This window comes from Protomyctophum parallelum (assembly GCF_964188405.1).
Source record: "Protomyctophum parallelum genome assembly, chromosome: 5".
In the NCBI taxonomy this organism is placed as follows: domain Eukaryota; kingdom Metazoa; phylum Chordata; class Actinopteri; order Myctophiformes; family Myctophidae; genus Protomyctophum; species Protomyctophum parallelum.
Window position 1 is genome coordinate 7520403 of NC_139702.1, and position 15553 is coordinate 7535955.

The following is a 15553-nucleotide window of genomic DNA, read 5'->3' on the forward strand; positions in this document are numbered from 1 at the left end:
TACAGAGCATGGAGAGTTACACTTACACTGCCTTTAAGCTTAATTTATGCACCTTTTATTTATGAAAAATGACGTGTCAGTGTATATTGTTTACACTTCTGTGCTTTACTGAGTAATAAATATGAAAGAAAACATATACAGGCTAATTAAAATGGAACACATCCTGAGTGGTGGCGGTTTATAATCTCTTGGAGACGGTTATGAACTGAAGGCAGGTGGTGGTGAACAGACCCAAGGCGCTATATAAATATAAATGCACCATTTATTTACCCATATGGTACCAGATTTCACCTCAAGACTCGGATCATGTTGGCCTATGATAATTAAAGTAGTGATATGTGATCTGTTTCTGTAAAAAATCACACATGTGTGAAGTGAGGGGCGCTCTTATCATCGTACGACACATATGACGTAAATTCTCCATTTATTGTCAACAGGAATTTAGGACGAAAATAGCCGATTTGCTCGCTCTTATCATCGTACGTCATCATGACGTGTCACTTAACATGTCGATTTGCTCAGACACATATGACATCAATTCTCCATTAATTGTCAATGGCATTTACTGTTTATAGCTATAGGAGGCCCTCAAACAATGTTTAAAAATGCAAAAAACAAACAAAAAAAGCTCTATATTCTGATAGTAATCATTGCTAGAGTGTTTGTTCAGTAACAGGGGCCTCCCCATCTCTCCAGTTCCCCATTGATCAGCATCAATTTGATAGTGTTCCAGTTCCAATCGTATCTGCGCCTTTTCCACTCACTTCCAATTTCACTGGTTTATCGTGATCCCGATTAGATCACACTGGTACCTCAACCTGAAATTCTCTTTTCAGTTTACTAAAGAGATGGAGACATGATGGTGGGAGACATGTTTACTGAACAAACACTAGAGCAATTTCTGTTGGAATAAAGAGCTATGTAACACTCGTTTTAACAAAATAATATTACCCCTTGGACCTTTAAAGATCACTTTTATGAATGTACCCCTTTAAGGGGCTCCTATGTCCAGTATTCAATTCTCAACCTTTCCACCATTATGTGTAGGCTTCCTCAATTAACTCAGTCAGTGTATTATTCTTACTGGCTATACATGGAACAAAGATCGGATCTGACAGATTGCTGCTTTCAGTCAAATAATAAGTGAAGGTGTTGATCGTCCAGTGCATAAATCTGAGCAGGAACAGATAATTGACAGTGAGTTGACATTTATCCAAGGTAATGGAGGCTTGTAGACGTTGTTTGTGCAAGTGGCGAGATGCTAATCTAGTGAACAATGTATAATAGAAGGATATGGGTATGAGGGTGTGATAATAGATTGGTGTCAACTTACTTGAGAATTTGGGAATTTGACTTTAAAACACGTCTGGGGTCATTTTCACAGTTGCTTGATTCAATATGTAGACCATTTCAAACTCCATGTTGGACTCATTTTGAAAACACTTTGCTTGACAGAGTATATAGTCCTAATGAATGGGGAGACTGTCATTTCTTAATTAGCTATTTCATTTTAAATGTCTGACATTATAAACAAAGGCTTGTACATTGTGGTGTGGGTGATTTTGGTACAGGAAGCGCACCTGTCTGACATTTTGGCAATAACACATTTTAATCCATTCTGAACGGGCACCCATTTTGGTGTTGGCATCATGTTATGCTTTAGCTATTTAAAAATAGCAGATCTACAAGCTCATATCGCGCCACCGAGTGGCGCGATACGAGCTTGTAGGTCTGCTATTTTTGAAAAACATCAAAGAATGACTGACATTTTTAGAATCTGATCTCAGGTCAGAATGGGTTCATCAGACCAGTGTGTGTCCAGCGGAAACCTCGTATGAATCTGATCTCAGGTCAGAATGGGGTAAGAAGGTGACAAATGCAATTTAGGTGCAGATTGCATTAGGGGTCAGTAGGGGTCAGGATAGAGCTACAATTGCCAGCGTCCTTTTTCCTATATCCCCCCCCCCCACCCCCTCTATCTCTCTCTCTCTCTCTCTCTCTCTCTCTCTCTCTCTCTCTCTCTCTCTCTCCCCACTGAAAATATTGTTTTGGTCATTTTTAATCAAAGCTGAAATACACATACTGTAGGTTTTTCTTTGATCAAAATAGGGCCAATCAAATTGGTTGAGACATTGATGAAAGCCACAGAGCTTCTCTTGTTGCCATCGTTAGATTTCCTGCAGAGTAGGAACTATACTGGATAAACTAAACTGAATCGTTACTAATGTTTGTCTAGAGTAAAACAGCCTCCCTCAGCCTACCTTCTGAAAGTAAACAGGCCACACACACACACACACACACACACACACAGAGTACACACACACACACACACAGAGTGTCAGAGGAGCCTTCGTGACAACATTAATGAAATAAAACATGCAGTGAAGCACAGAGGTCCAGTACTATTAATTTGATTGAGTCGGTAAACATTTTTTTAAGTTCCAAATGAGGACCCTGTGGACCTTGTCTTGGAGTGAGGTCTTTGTACGAGGGCCAGTTGGCTTCCATCTCCCTCTTTTATACCGAGTAACCTATAGGCCTATTTACCATATGGAGCAATCACACTGGTGAGTAAGCGGGCATGGAGGGGAAAAATAGCACCCTTTTGTGTTTTTTACTCTTTTAAATGTCAGCGGTTCTGTGTGAGTGCAACGAAGACCAGAGACCACCTCTTCTGCTGTTGGATATTATTTCATGTTGTCTCTGCCCTCTTGATGAATGGCTGTTTGCAGAAGTCTCTGCAGTTTGTCCTGCTGATTACAACTCCTGCACAGGAGCCAACATATTTATTCTGCATAGAAATCCATATTATTGTTTAACTTTTCACAAGTTTGTATAACAGAACTTATTCTTATTTTAAAATCATGAGTCTGATTTTAATCACAGCTGCATTTTTATTTTCCCTTTCTTTTGTGGTGCTGGCCAATACAGAAAAAAGGTCTAAGAGTCCTTCTTTGACACATACTGTAAAAGGATTGGGTGTACAGTGTATGCCTGGCCAAAGGCTAAGACCACTGTAAATTAAGGATTGGGTGTACAGTGTATGCCTGGCCAAAGGCTAAGACCATCAGTTAGCTATAGTGATAACAGCTTTTTGGCACATTATAACATTGGGATGAAGATATTGTAACATTTTAGCTCTGCAAACGCTATTTGCACCTGTTCCTAGAAGGAAGGAAGAAAGGAAGAAAGAAAGAAAGAAAAAGAAAGACATAGAAACATCAAGAGTCACAACTTTTATATATACTTTATTCAAGTCCAATTTGAAACATTGTGCGTTGTGAGCCAAAACTAATAAACAACTACCTCTGAGCAAGCTCAATGAAGGGAGCATCTCTGCAGCAGACTGTCTATGTCTAGCTCTTGATAAACAAAACTTGACAGATGACAGCTAACCATGGTGGGGTTCCCCACTACAGCACACTAAATGAATGAAAGTGACATACTGTAGATAGTGGGTATTTGCTTTAGGGTCTTTGTATAGTTAATTTTCTTCTTGCTGAAATGTCTAGCATAGCAATAGTTTATGAAAGTCACTCAACAAATAAATGGCCATGTAAACTTTCATTCAGTAAGAAAAGGAAAGACCAGAATTTCAGCAATTCACTCTTGTGTGCGTTTCCGCATGTCTCGGATCATTCATCTGACATTTATTTGATTTGATCTGAGAGTAATATCTTGTGGAAGTGCGCCTCCACCAGTATGCTCTATTATGGTAGAGAACTAGAGATAGCCTGGAGAAATAAATATCACACTCTTAACGCATTTCCTCTCACTGAGCCTTGTGCTACTGAATTAATTATCATGAGGATGGGAAAGGGCATAACCCAAGGCCTGCCATTCATGTTGGCTCACGTTTAAAACCTTAGTTAGATTTCCTATACTGGATAAACTAGACATTGTGTCTGAGATAAATACATATTTATTTGTTAAAAACACCCCACTGAGCAATAGCCGGCTATTAGAAGTCTGTCTAAAAACGGCCTGTAACTGGTCTAAAATTTTAAGTTTTGTAGCGACATTGATTTAGCAGTTTTTTACATACGTCTATACAGTATATAGACTCATAGACTGTCTATATATTAGACGTTGAAACAACGTTCTTTCAACGTCTAATCTAAGCCTAGACTGCAAAAAAAACGTGCAATTTTAGACCCGTTTCAGCCTGTTTTTAGACAGCCATTTAGACGTCTAAAATACTCAGTGAGACATAATATTATGTGCTCTCACTTTTCCAACTGAGCATGCTTTTACCAAAAAGTGGAAAGTTTTCTTCCCTGCTTTACGGTAATATTGTTCTGATTTCCCATGCAGTAATAGCTCAGTATCATCACGCTCAAGAGCAGTGAGAGAGAAACCATAGGCTGGGGTGAACAACGAAAGTGTGACCTTTTTGCTTTCAGCATGTCTCTAACCACAAAGTGACCCTGACATCCATAATTTCCTGGTACACCAGATTCGTAACAATTACAATATGATAAGTGTGTGGCTAGGTCAGGGACATCAGTTTCAATCCTGGTAATCACCTGTAAAGGAAAATGCATTTTCCTTGTGGGTTAAGCGTCATACGTAAATAATTGTGGAATATAATAATTCACTAAATGCGTCATATTTTCAAAAGGCTTTTAAACACAAAACCATACAACCAAATTCTAGTTAAAGTTATGTTTGAAGTAAAGATATGCCAAAGCTAAACCGACAGGGTAACAAGTTACAACATAATGTGGTTACTTCAAATGTTTAGTTATAGCACAAAATGTATGTCATGGATAATTGGAACGTTTTTGCCATAATTGTCATGCAATGGAGTTATGGATTTCAATTTATGTTATGGTCTTTTAATGAGGCCCCAAGTTCCAGTGCTACTTCAAGGGAACCAATTCTTAAAGTACAGGTTCTTTACGTTTTTCCTGCCATAAAAACCAGAGGTTACGCTTGGCTGCAGAATAACTTTAATAACAACATTATGATGAGTTAGTCACTTCTAAGACCCACATTTTTTCATCCGTTCCATTTTCAAAAGGCTAGACCTACGCTATCTGACATCCATCACAGTCTTTAAATCATGATAAATGGAGATGCTGTGTAAGGGGAAACAGGTTCTCCTACACATGGCGGCTCAGGCAATCGTTTCCATATGAGATACTGTATGGAACACACATGCACAGGCGCACGCACGCACACACACACACACACACACACACACACACACACACACACACACACACACACACACACACACATGCGCACACACATGCATGTTGAAGCCACACACAGTGGATGTGTGGTATGTTTTCATTCTTGGCTAATCTTCAGACAAACGTCAATGATGCCCAATTGTGTTTCGTTGAATGATGGATCAGTCATTATGTCAGAGGGGGCTATTTATTTAGTTATATCTCACATGATTATAGTATGCACTGAAAGGTCCTTTTTTGAATTTAGAGTGATTTCTTTGCATGCTGCTCTTGTGTGAGAGAAAACTATTATATAGCAAACACAACCTATACTGTCTTAGCAGGCGGAAATGACTGGCTTAGTGAGTACATACACACACACTGCACGCACGCAGCCACGCACGCGCGCGCGCACACACACACACACACACACACACACACACACACACACACACACACACACACACACACACACACACACACCACAAAACCAATTGTCAAAATACACATCCCTCTGAGTGTTTCGGATGAATCCTGGCTAATGTTAATTTGTTTCTGGATATATTGAAAATGTATCTTGTGGCTGAAGCCGGCACTATATGCAGCCTTGTATTATTCTGTTGATAATAACCCCCTATGCAGCCTTGTATTATTCTGTTGATAATAACCCCCTTGGACATTTCACAAAGCCTGGATATTGTTTCAATAAACTATGTAGGCCTATTGTTTCTATAAGAGGCCTGGGTGTGAACTGCACAGGAGCAGTTTGAAACTAGAAAGAGGCAATTCTGGGAAATTGCAAAGTGTAGTTGCCCACATCGCACCCGTCGAAAATGGAATTGCTTTTGGCTCTGCGTTGATGAAACCACCTTCGACATGTGATTCAGATTTGGGATGGATTGGACATTCCGTGCGTGAATTGTGGCGTTTTTTGTAAAATAGGCCCCTCCCACTAACTTGGGAAGACGATTACGACCGAACGATACAGAAGATCTAAATTCTGACTGTGCTGTTTTAATCGGATAGGTTGGCTGATATAGGCCCCTCCCAGTAATTATACCAGCCAATTACAATGTCAAGTCATCCTTTGTGATCATGCATAAGTCATTCAAAGAGGATTTCCCCCCCAAAATCATGTTTTTGTAACAAAGGGGTATAGGCCCCTCCCAGTAATTTTGCCAGGCAATTACAATGTCAAGTCACCCTTTGTGATCATGCGTAAGTCATTCAAAGGGGATTTCCCCCCCAAAATCGTGTTTTTGCAACAAACGTGTAATTGTTTTTGCAATTGTAGCGCCCCCTATGGATGGAAATTGAATTGCTTTTGGCTCTGTGTTGATTAGGCCATCCTAAACATGTGATTCAAATTTGGGGAGGATTGGACATTCCGTGCGTGAATTGTGGCGTGTTTTGTAAAATAGGCCCCTCCCACTAAATTCGGAAGACGATTACGGCCGAACGATACAGAAGATCTAAATTCTGACTGTGCTGTTTTAATCAGATAGGTCCGGAGATCATGTGTGCCGATTTTTGTGAGATTTGGACAACATCTGTAGGTGGAGGATCCAAAAGTGTGTTTTGAACAAAATTCAAAATGGCGGGAAATCTATCTAGACGCAAATGGGCGTGGCCTATATGGGGAGATGCGTCATGACCCAAGGAATCCAGGGAAAAAAACTTTTTGATTTTACGACCTACGGTTCAAGAGTTATACCCCAAAAGGTAAAGTTGGCTGTTATAGCGCCACCATGAGGCCGAACGATATACTTCTAAGGTAATTAATTTTAATAATTATGATGAATCTCTCCTCCAAGTCTTGTAAGTATAGCCCTTACGGTCTCAGAGGAAAAAATACTTGAAAGTGAGTTTTTGCATTTTCCCATTCATGTCTATGGGGAAATGCACTAATGCACTAATTAATTCATATCAATTAAATTATCCAACAAATGTCTTAGCAAAATACAAGCACACGATTCCCGATGTAGCCCGTCGTTTTGACATATGGCTCGAGTGCGTGCGACAAAAACTGTGGGAGGTATAACGGGACAAAATAAACAGGGCACTAGAACAATAGTATAGTTGCCCTCAGGGCAACTACACTAAATAGTATGCAGGTCGGTCACTGGACCAGTTTCAGTACTGAATACTGGCCATAATAATAATAATAATGTAATAATAAACATACCAATAATATAGCTTTACTGATCATAACAGGTACTGTAATTCTGAAAGACAACAGAAAGACATACCCATGAGAGATTTAATTCACACCCAAACCATAGCTTAGTATCTCAATATTACATCATCATCATTTCATTTCACTCTGTTTGCATCTCTGATGCAGCTGCATTTTCCAATTGAAATAATTGGAACTCAAGGGGGGGGGGGGGGGGGGGGGGGGCAAATGGGACATCTTGTTTGGCTCAGACACAGTTGTGATTGACAGGGTCTTTCATGGGAGCTCTTCCCATTAAGGGGAGCAGAGCTTGACCTTTGACCTCAGTGGTGCGACAAACGGGTATAGAGGGACCCATGAGAGGAAGGCTAGGAGTTTGTTCACTGACCACACCCTAGAGGTCAGAGGAAACGAGGTAGTGACCTAGGCTCCGATGCTACATGGTGTGTCCTGTCCTCGGTCTGCTGTGCCGTTGACTTATTTATCATCGCCATGATCTTTGTCATGACGATGAGACGTCGTCATCTTTGTAGAGTACGCATCGGCTTAATTGATATGCCGAGCTTTGCTTCAATTGTGCCACGTAATATGTAACTTAGATAGCATTGCACTCTATAGTGTATACGCATTGTTTAATTATCTAGATATTCCACAGTTAGGTTCTTAGCTTACGTATGAGTCTTGAGGAATATTGTATGCATCAAATGTATTTGATGTATTACCATGTTTTTGTTCTTGCTTACTGTAAATCGCTCTGGATTAAGAGTGTCTGCTAAATGCCTAAATTGTAGTTGTCGTCCAATTTAAGTGGCAGTGTGTGTGCAATGGAACAGAAAGTACCATACATGTGGTAATAGAGAAGGACGTGAATATAAGTGGCGACACAAAGCAAGATATGATCCATGTGGAGCTGACAACGCGCACGACGAGTTCCAAGAGTATTTCACAATGGGTTAGGCGTTTATTCCTGACTTCCATTGTTCACAACTTGCATAACCTCGAGTAAGCCAGTCTATCTACCTGTACAGACCTATAAGTAATCATCAACAGTGTCCTCTCTCTTACTCCTACGCAGCACAGAGTACTTGATACTTGATTAAAGTAAGTAATAAGTATACACATTATCATAGTACTTACTTAGAGGCCAATCTATGGCGTCAGTCATACAGTATACAGTATATATTATTTATATAAAATGAATCCCTCCCAACACACCTCGTCATAGGCCTGAAAAGAAAACTAAATTACCAAAGATTTCAACAAAGACCCAAAAAAAGGCATTAGATACAAAATATTATACATTTTATATTTAATGCTAGTTATATAATAGAGGTCCTAACTTGATAAAGAATATGGTTCTATGATGTCATATTGATGATATCAGGGATCTCTATATATGGGCATAAAAGGACACACAGACATACAGATACAGAGATATTTGTGGATTTATAGAAATATATTTGGAGAACAGCTTATCCGACCGATTTGGGCAATTCCGCATTGGGTCATCAGTGCCGTGATACACATGCTAAGTTTGAAACAGTTCACAAGATATGCGAAGCAACATACTCACTCAGTCACTCTCTGTTATGGTAGAGATAGCCTGGAGAAATAAATATCACACTGTAAGTTACCCACTTCCTCTCACTGTCAGAGCCTGGTGCTACTGAATTCATTATCTTGGGTCTGGGAAAACCATTTCATTCATAACACAAGGTCTACCATTTACATTGGTTCAGGTTTTAAACTCACTTTGAGATAATTAAATAAATATCTTTGTGAAAACATAGTAATAGTCCAATTACACTTTTTCAGCTGAGGACCTGTATCATTCTGATTTCCCAGTAATGGCTCAGTATCACACTCAAGAGAGAGAGAGAGAAACCATAGGCTGGTTTTAAGAACAAAACAGTGACCTTTCGCTCTCAGCATGATGTCTCTAACCTGTCCCTGACATCCCTAATTTCCAGGTGAAACAGATTCATAACTATATGAATAAGTGCTTGGCTAGGTCAAGGACATTCAGTACTCGCTCACTCACTCACTCACTCACTCACTCACTCACTCACTCACTCACTCACTCACTCACTCACTCACTCACTCACTCACTCAGTGATTTATATGATTCTGTGCATTTATAGATAGAAGATGCCTGCTCCTCTTTATCATCATCATCATCTTTTGCCTCTTCTGCAGGACTCTAATAATGCTGTAATTTATAGTGTTATTTTGGCAAAAGGCAATAGTCGTGTTAGATGTTATTTTCAACTACAGAACACCTCCATAAGCGAAGTCTGATCAAGCCATCCTGAACAGTGAGTGATGTTTGTTGCTCCTGTCGTCCATTAGGCCATGTGCTGTCTGCTTACATGCTCATGTGGTTTTAACAGCACAATAAACAGCCTGTGGCCAGTCAAGCCCCAGCTCCACTGTCAGAGACACATCAACACCACAGGAGAAGTGATAAAACGTCTCATTTTCTCAGATGGTTGCTACATATGGACACATAGAAGCAGTGGGAGGATTACTTTTCAAGATGTCAGTCATAACCTCTCAGAGGATGCCAGTCTAGCCTACTCAGTAATATTTACTGAAATGTAAAAATCTGCTTGTGTTTTGTACATTTGGGATATTCTGTCTTGGAGAATTCATATAATGTGAAGAGATCATTTACAGATCATAACAGTACCATCAAGTGTTATGATAGTACATACAATAGTACATACAACTATATACAACTATTATTTAAAGATATGTGAAATGTTATGGTAATTAGTATTATCTAATGTTTCATGTAAATAACTATTACCTGTATAAGTTTTGTTTTTGTTTAATAGTAGCGCTATCAGCATGTACTTTGCCATTCTTGTAATCAGAATGTTATCCAATTTAAATGTAATCTGTTTCTCCTCAACTTTGCACATATGACATACGTTATGCACACACGCACACACACACACACACACACACACACACACACACACACACACACACACACACACACACACACACCCATGGACGTATGGCCGGCACACTATTCCCCATTCAGAACCCATCACTCATCGCCGCATATAAACGCCTAAACCTTGACTTTCTTCACATTCAACAAAGGAAACCATGGATACAAAGATATTTAGCTAATTTGTACTTTGGTGTGTGTGTGTGTGTGTGTGTGTGTGCGTGCGCGCATCAAGAGCAGCTAAACTGTCAACAACGTTATTTTACTTCAGAAAAATAACTGTCGACTCGAGATAGCGATGTAAATAGTAGAAATTCTTTCTCTACCAGTTCTGGGATATTTCTCCTATAATGTCTGCACTTAGGCTCTTTAAAGAGAGACTTCTGATCCCTATCAATGAAGCTGGAATGTAATAGCCTGAGTTCTGGCCCAGAATACTGGAGGACATTGTGATTAAGGTTTCACATATCAAGTTTCTTCACTTGATAGAAACAGGGACACATTTTGTCCTGGTTTTCCCATACAGTACTGTATGTAATGAGACATTTACCTGATATGTTTGTTAAATTGATAAATTTATATTAATTTGGTAGGGAAATGTGATATTATATTATTTTATTAATTTGACTAGACCAGTTAAATTAGTACAAAGCAGTTTTGTTCAGGAATGGTTAGACAATGAATACTTTTAATAAATTAAATATTAACACGTTTCTGTTATTGCTAGGGATGAAATCACAGCATGTCTCGCTTGTGGTTTTTTGTACAAATAGACCTACTGACTGACATATGTACCAAATATTGAAATAGCTTCTGGATAAAATAGAATTGGTGGTTTTGCCATGTGGAGTGTTACCATTTACAAACTGGGAACATGATGTGTGTGACTGGAGGTTGAGGCCACATGTTGTGAGTTTTGGCAGTGAAATCTAGCATTATGACATGATGGATGGAGAAGCTTGCTGGGATATTTTGGTATGAGTGACAATGTTTGTGTGAATTACGTTTGTAACGAAGGGGAGGTGGAAAAAGAGTTCAATAGGCTGTATTACTCCTTACACACAAGACCAAAGTGGTTTGAACTGATATATATATTTCCAAACGTAGAGCTCCACGCTCTCACTACACACACAAGAAAATGAAAACGTTGTAATAATTATTGTGGCAGAATTTGTGGAGGGGGAGGGGGGGGGGGGGTTATATTGTGTGTTATTCACTGAAGGAGGCACTAGGGGAAGAACTATGGGGTATCACTAAAATACACATTTTTATGAGGTACTATATATTGTGTGGAAAGCTGCCATTTTGGCTTGGGGTTCATCCTCTCAGGAACCTGCATGTGCTCGAAGGTTTTGAAGGCGCCAATACTGTGATACATCATATTTATTAGGCCTATAGTAACAGAAATATCTTTTGATTATTATTATTTTTCCCCTCCTGTCCGAGGGGGAGCTGTGCCTGGGGGGAGGGTGTGCTCCAAATTATTCCAAAGGCTGAAAGATTACTGCAAATGGAACCATCATACCAGCCATGTTTTTGAGACCTATAAAGGCTATCCAGATCAGAGGAATGAGTACCTAACAATGTCGTGCAGCCACATTGCACCCCCCCTACTTCTTCTTCACCTATAGGCTTCATTGGTTTGGTGCAGGAAAGCGCTGATCCCACTGGTTCTGGATCAGTAGGTCCTGGAATTCCGTGTGCAGATCAACAGGAAAGGAATCCTCTCTGTCTTCGGAGGCAGCTAAAAGCCTGTCCGTTTGAAAGAGTGTGTGTGTGTGTGTGTGTGGGGAGGTGGGGAGGACGGGACATCCCGTAAACCTGTCGGCCCTGAGGGTGTCCTTTTTAACGCCAGACGGGGAGGGGGGGCGAGGCATCAGCCTCTACCTATAGCTTCACGTCTCCACTCACAGCATTCCTATTCGCTCTTAAATGACAGTTTATGGGTAACCTGCCGGCCCTGGGGATCACAAGGGGTTTACATGTGACCAATAAAAGCATCGCTGTCGTTCGGAAGCACCCTAACCTCCCCCCCACCCACGACCCTCCAGTCACTGTCTCGGAAGACTGGAGGTGAGTGGTGACCCCTCTAGACTCACCACTCATTTTCTTCCTCACACGACCTTCTCAGTAAGTCCATAATGAGTGTCATTCAGGACTGCGTATATCGGAGTGATGATCAGAGGCTTAGACTGGATTCTAAACCAAGACATGATTTAAATGTCATTCAGGTCTTTGTTAAAGTGACATTCAGCCTATTCTGTCTGTTTTTCAGTTTATATTTGTCCCTTATTATGTTTCCGTGTCCTATCATGAAAACTATACTGGCTGGATTGCAATGGAATTTGCTGTACATTATTGCTGCTTGAAGGGGGTCAGCGGCATTCTTCCGGGTCTGACTCGCTCCCATTACTAACCCTAACTGTAAGTCTGTACACGAAGCCATGTTGCCGGACTAATGCGCCGTCGGAATTACGAGCAGATCCCCCTTGAAGGATGATCGACCTCTACTGATATTGGTGACACCATAGCCATTCATCTAGTCTAGTGCCACCATTAGGCTAAAATGTCCATTTGCACACAAGCTATCTCAATATCCGATGGGCAGATTGCCATAAAACCTTCGAGCACATGTTCCTGAGAGGATGAACCCCAAGCCAAAATGGCAGCTTTCCACACAATATTATAGTATCTCATAAAAAAGCAGATTGCAGGATGAACTTGAGTGATTTTAGTGATACCCCATAGATCTTCCCCTAGTGCCTCCTTCAGTGACTAATACACAACAATATAACCCCTCCACAAATTCTGCCACAATAATTATTACAACATTTTCATTTTCTTGTGTGTAGTGAGAGCGTGGAGCTCTACGTTTGGAAATATCAGTTCAAACCACTTCGGTCTTGTGTGTAAGGAGTAATGCAGCCTATTGAAGATGCTAGACTCTTTTTCCACCTCCCCTTCGTTACAAACGTAATTCACACAAACATTGTCACTCCACCACCCCACACTGGCATGTTGATCGCTTGTTCAACATGCCATTTTATGCGTTCTCAATGTGCGTTTTATGCCTTGCCGTGGTCAAACTTTACGGTGTCTGACCTAATGTCCATCAAAGCAGACATGCCGGGGCTGTTTTGCACCCACTTCCCACAAATTGGAGGTGACAGGTTTAGATGGGACAGCTAAACCTGGTTAGGGCCTTGCATTAAAGCTGCTGCTGGGTCAGTGCCATGGGTTTATATCCCTGGTTATGGTTTAGATGACAGATGAGCCCAGTTCCTCCCGGATCAACATGACTCCCACGTAAATCAAGGCAGCAGAGACACCGAGAGGAGGAGACGTCAACCCTTTGCCTTGGAGCGCAGGCTTTGGTGATGAGATTTGGGCTTGTGTGTGTGTGTGTGTGTGTGTGTGTGTGTGTGTGTGTGTGTGTGTGTGTGTGTGTGTGTGTGTGTGTGTGTGTGTGTGTGTGTGTGTGTGTGTGTGTGTGTGTGTGTGTGTGTGTGTGTGTGTGTGTGTGTGTGTGTGTGTGTGTGTGTGTGTGTGTGTGTGTGTGTGTGTGTGTGTGTGTGTGCGTGCGTGTGGGGAGTAATTGGTTTCAGATTAATTTTGAATTGAAAGTGAAACCGAATAAGTCCTAAAGACCAAACACAAAACTATCAGTAATGTTGACCATAATTATTGCCAGCTAAATGTTTTTCATTGCAGCATTCTATTTCAGTTTGTTTTTTGGCATTGTAGTGAAAACACAGCTTTAGCAATTCCAGTTCCAATCTGATCCAGCAGTTTTCATGGTCCACATTTTACTACAGGTATGTACGACCATTCTTTGCATCTGTATGTTTGCATGAACGGGTGCAGACTGCATATAAGCTTTAGCCCCATAATCCTTTAACACTAGGACGTCGGAGCAGCCGTTCTGACCGATTTTGAGATTTTAAAGTTTAATTTCTTAGCCCATGAAGTCCAGAGAAAGTTCCCCTTGCATGACTTTGTCGATTGAAATCATGTCTGTTTTTTTTCCCATTTGATACGTTTTGTAAATTTTAGGCATATATCTCCTACTCAGTCTGGCTATTTCGGCCAAATCGACCGACCGACACGCACGCACGACCGTGCACGCACGCACGCACTTTTCTTTTTTTTTCTTCCCTCTCTTTATACATTATTATACACCCAATGGAAATTTACACTATTATTTACATTATAGGCCATTTGGAATTAGAACAATCGGTAGAAAATTGGCCGAGAATAGCACAATTTAAATATCAACCTTTTTGTTCCCGCTACTTGATCATGGTGTCCGAGGTGATCTTGGCGTGCGGAGATCTGCAAACTCAACACGGTGAACACGCATATAATAATATAAATGAGGGCTGAGGCTGATTCAATTTGCAAAATAACGGTCCGTATGTAGGCCTGCTGCTGTGGATTAATTTGTTCCACAGCCTATTCTGGCATATAAATATCGCCAGCTCTTTGTCAATCAAAAGAGTTCTGTCCGTCCTTCTTTGTCTGTACACTTTTCTGCAAGCGACCCGTGGAACTGATTTCCACACACTTGTGTATAATATGAATAAATGCTACATCCTACAGTACATTGTGCATTGTGTTCGATCACACACGTGTAGCCTATAATGTTTCCCCCTCTATATAAATGGTGAAAGTCTATTCTCCAGGCTGGGAAGCGTATTTGAGCGAGAACACAACAGGCTAGGCGCTAGCTAGCATAGTTGGCTAGCTGTCTGTGTGTTGTGTGTTCTTTTTTTCCATCCACCCCTCTTTTCTTTAAATCATAACTCGCTAATTTTTTGCTCATTTAAAAAAATTCAAAATACCATGTAAACTACGAAATTCGGGCTTTCATTTGGTATATAGATCGGTTGTGTAGGCCCTCTCTACGAAACGGTATCAAGTGAAAAGGAAATGTCGGGAAATCGGTTTATAGTGTAAAAGATTGGATATACGTCGTTCAAATACGGCCGTTAGCACTGTTAATTCAACATCCGGTGAGGGGAGGATACGGATCGTGTATGTATTGTGTATGGAAATCAGCGCATACAGTGGGTGGGATTTAGACCGGATGTAAGCCTTGCACACTAAATAGAAACCAGGCATGTCACATTCTAACTTCATTTCAGTTTACCAAACTATAATTATAGTGACGGTGTGAGCGCACGTTATTGTATAACAGCCAGAGCCAGAGCCAGGCACATTGCTCAGAGTCAGACGAAATAC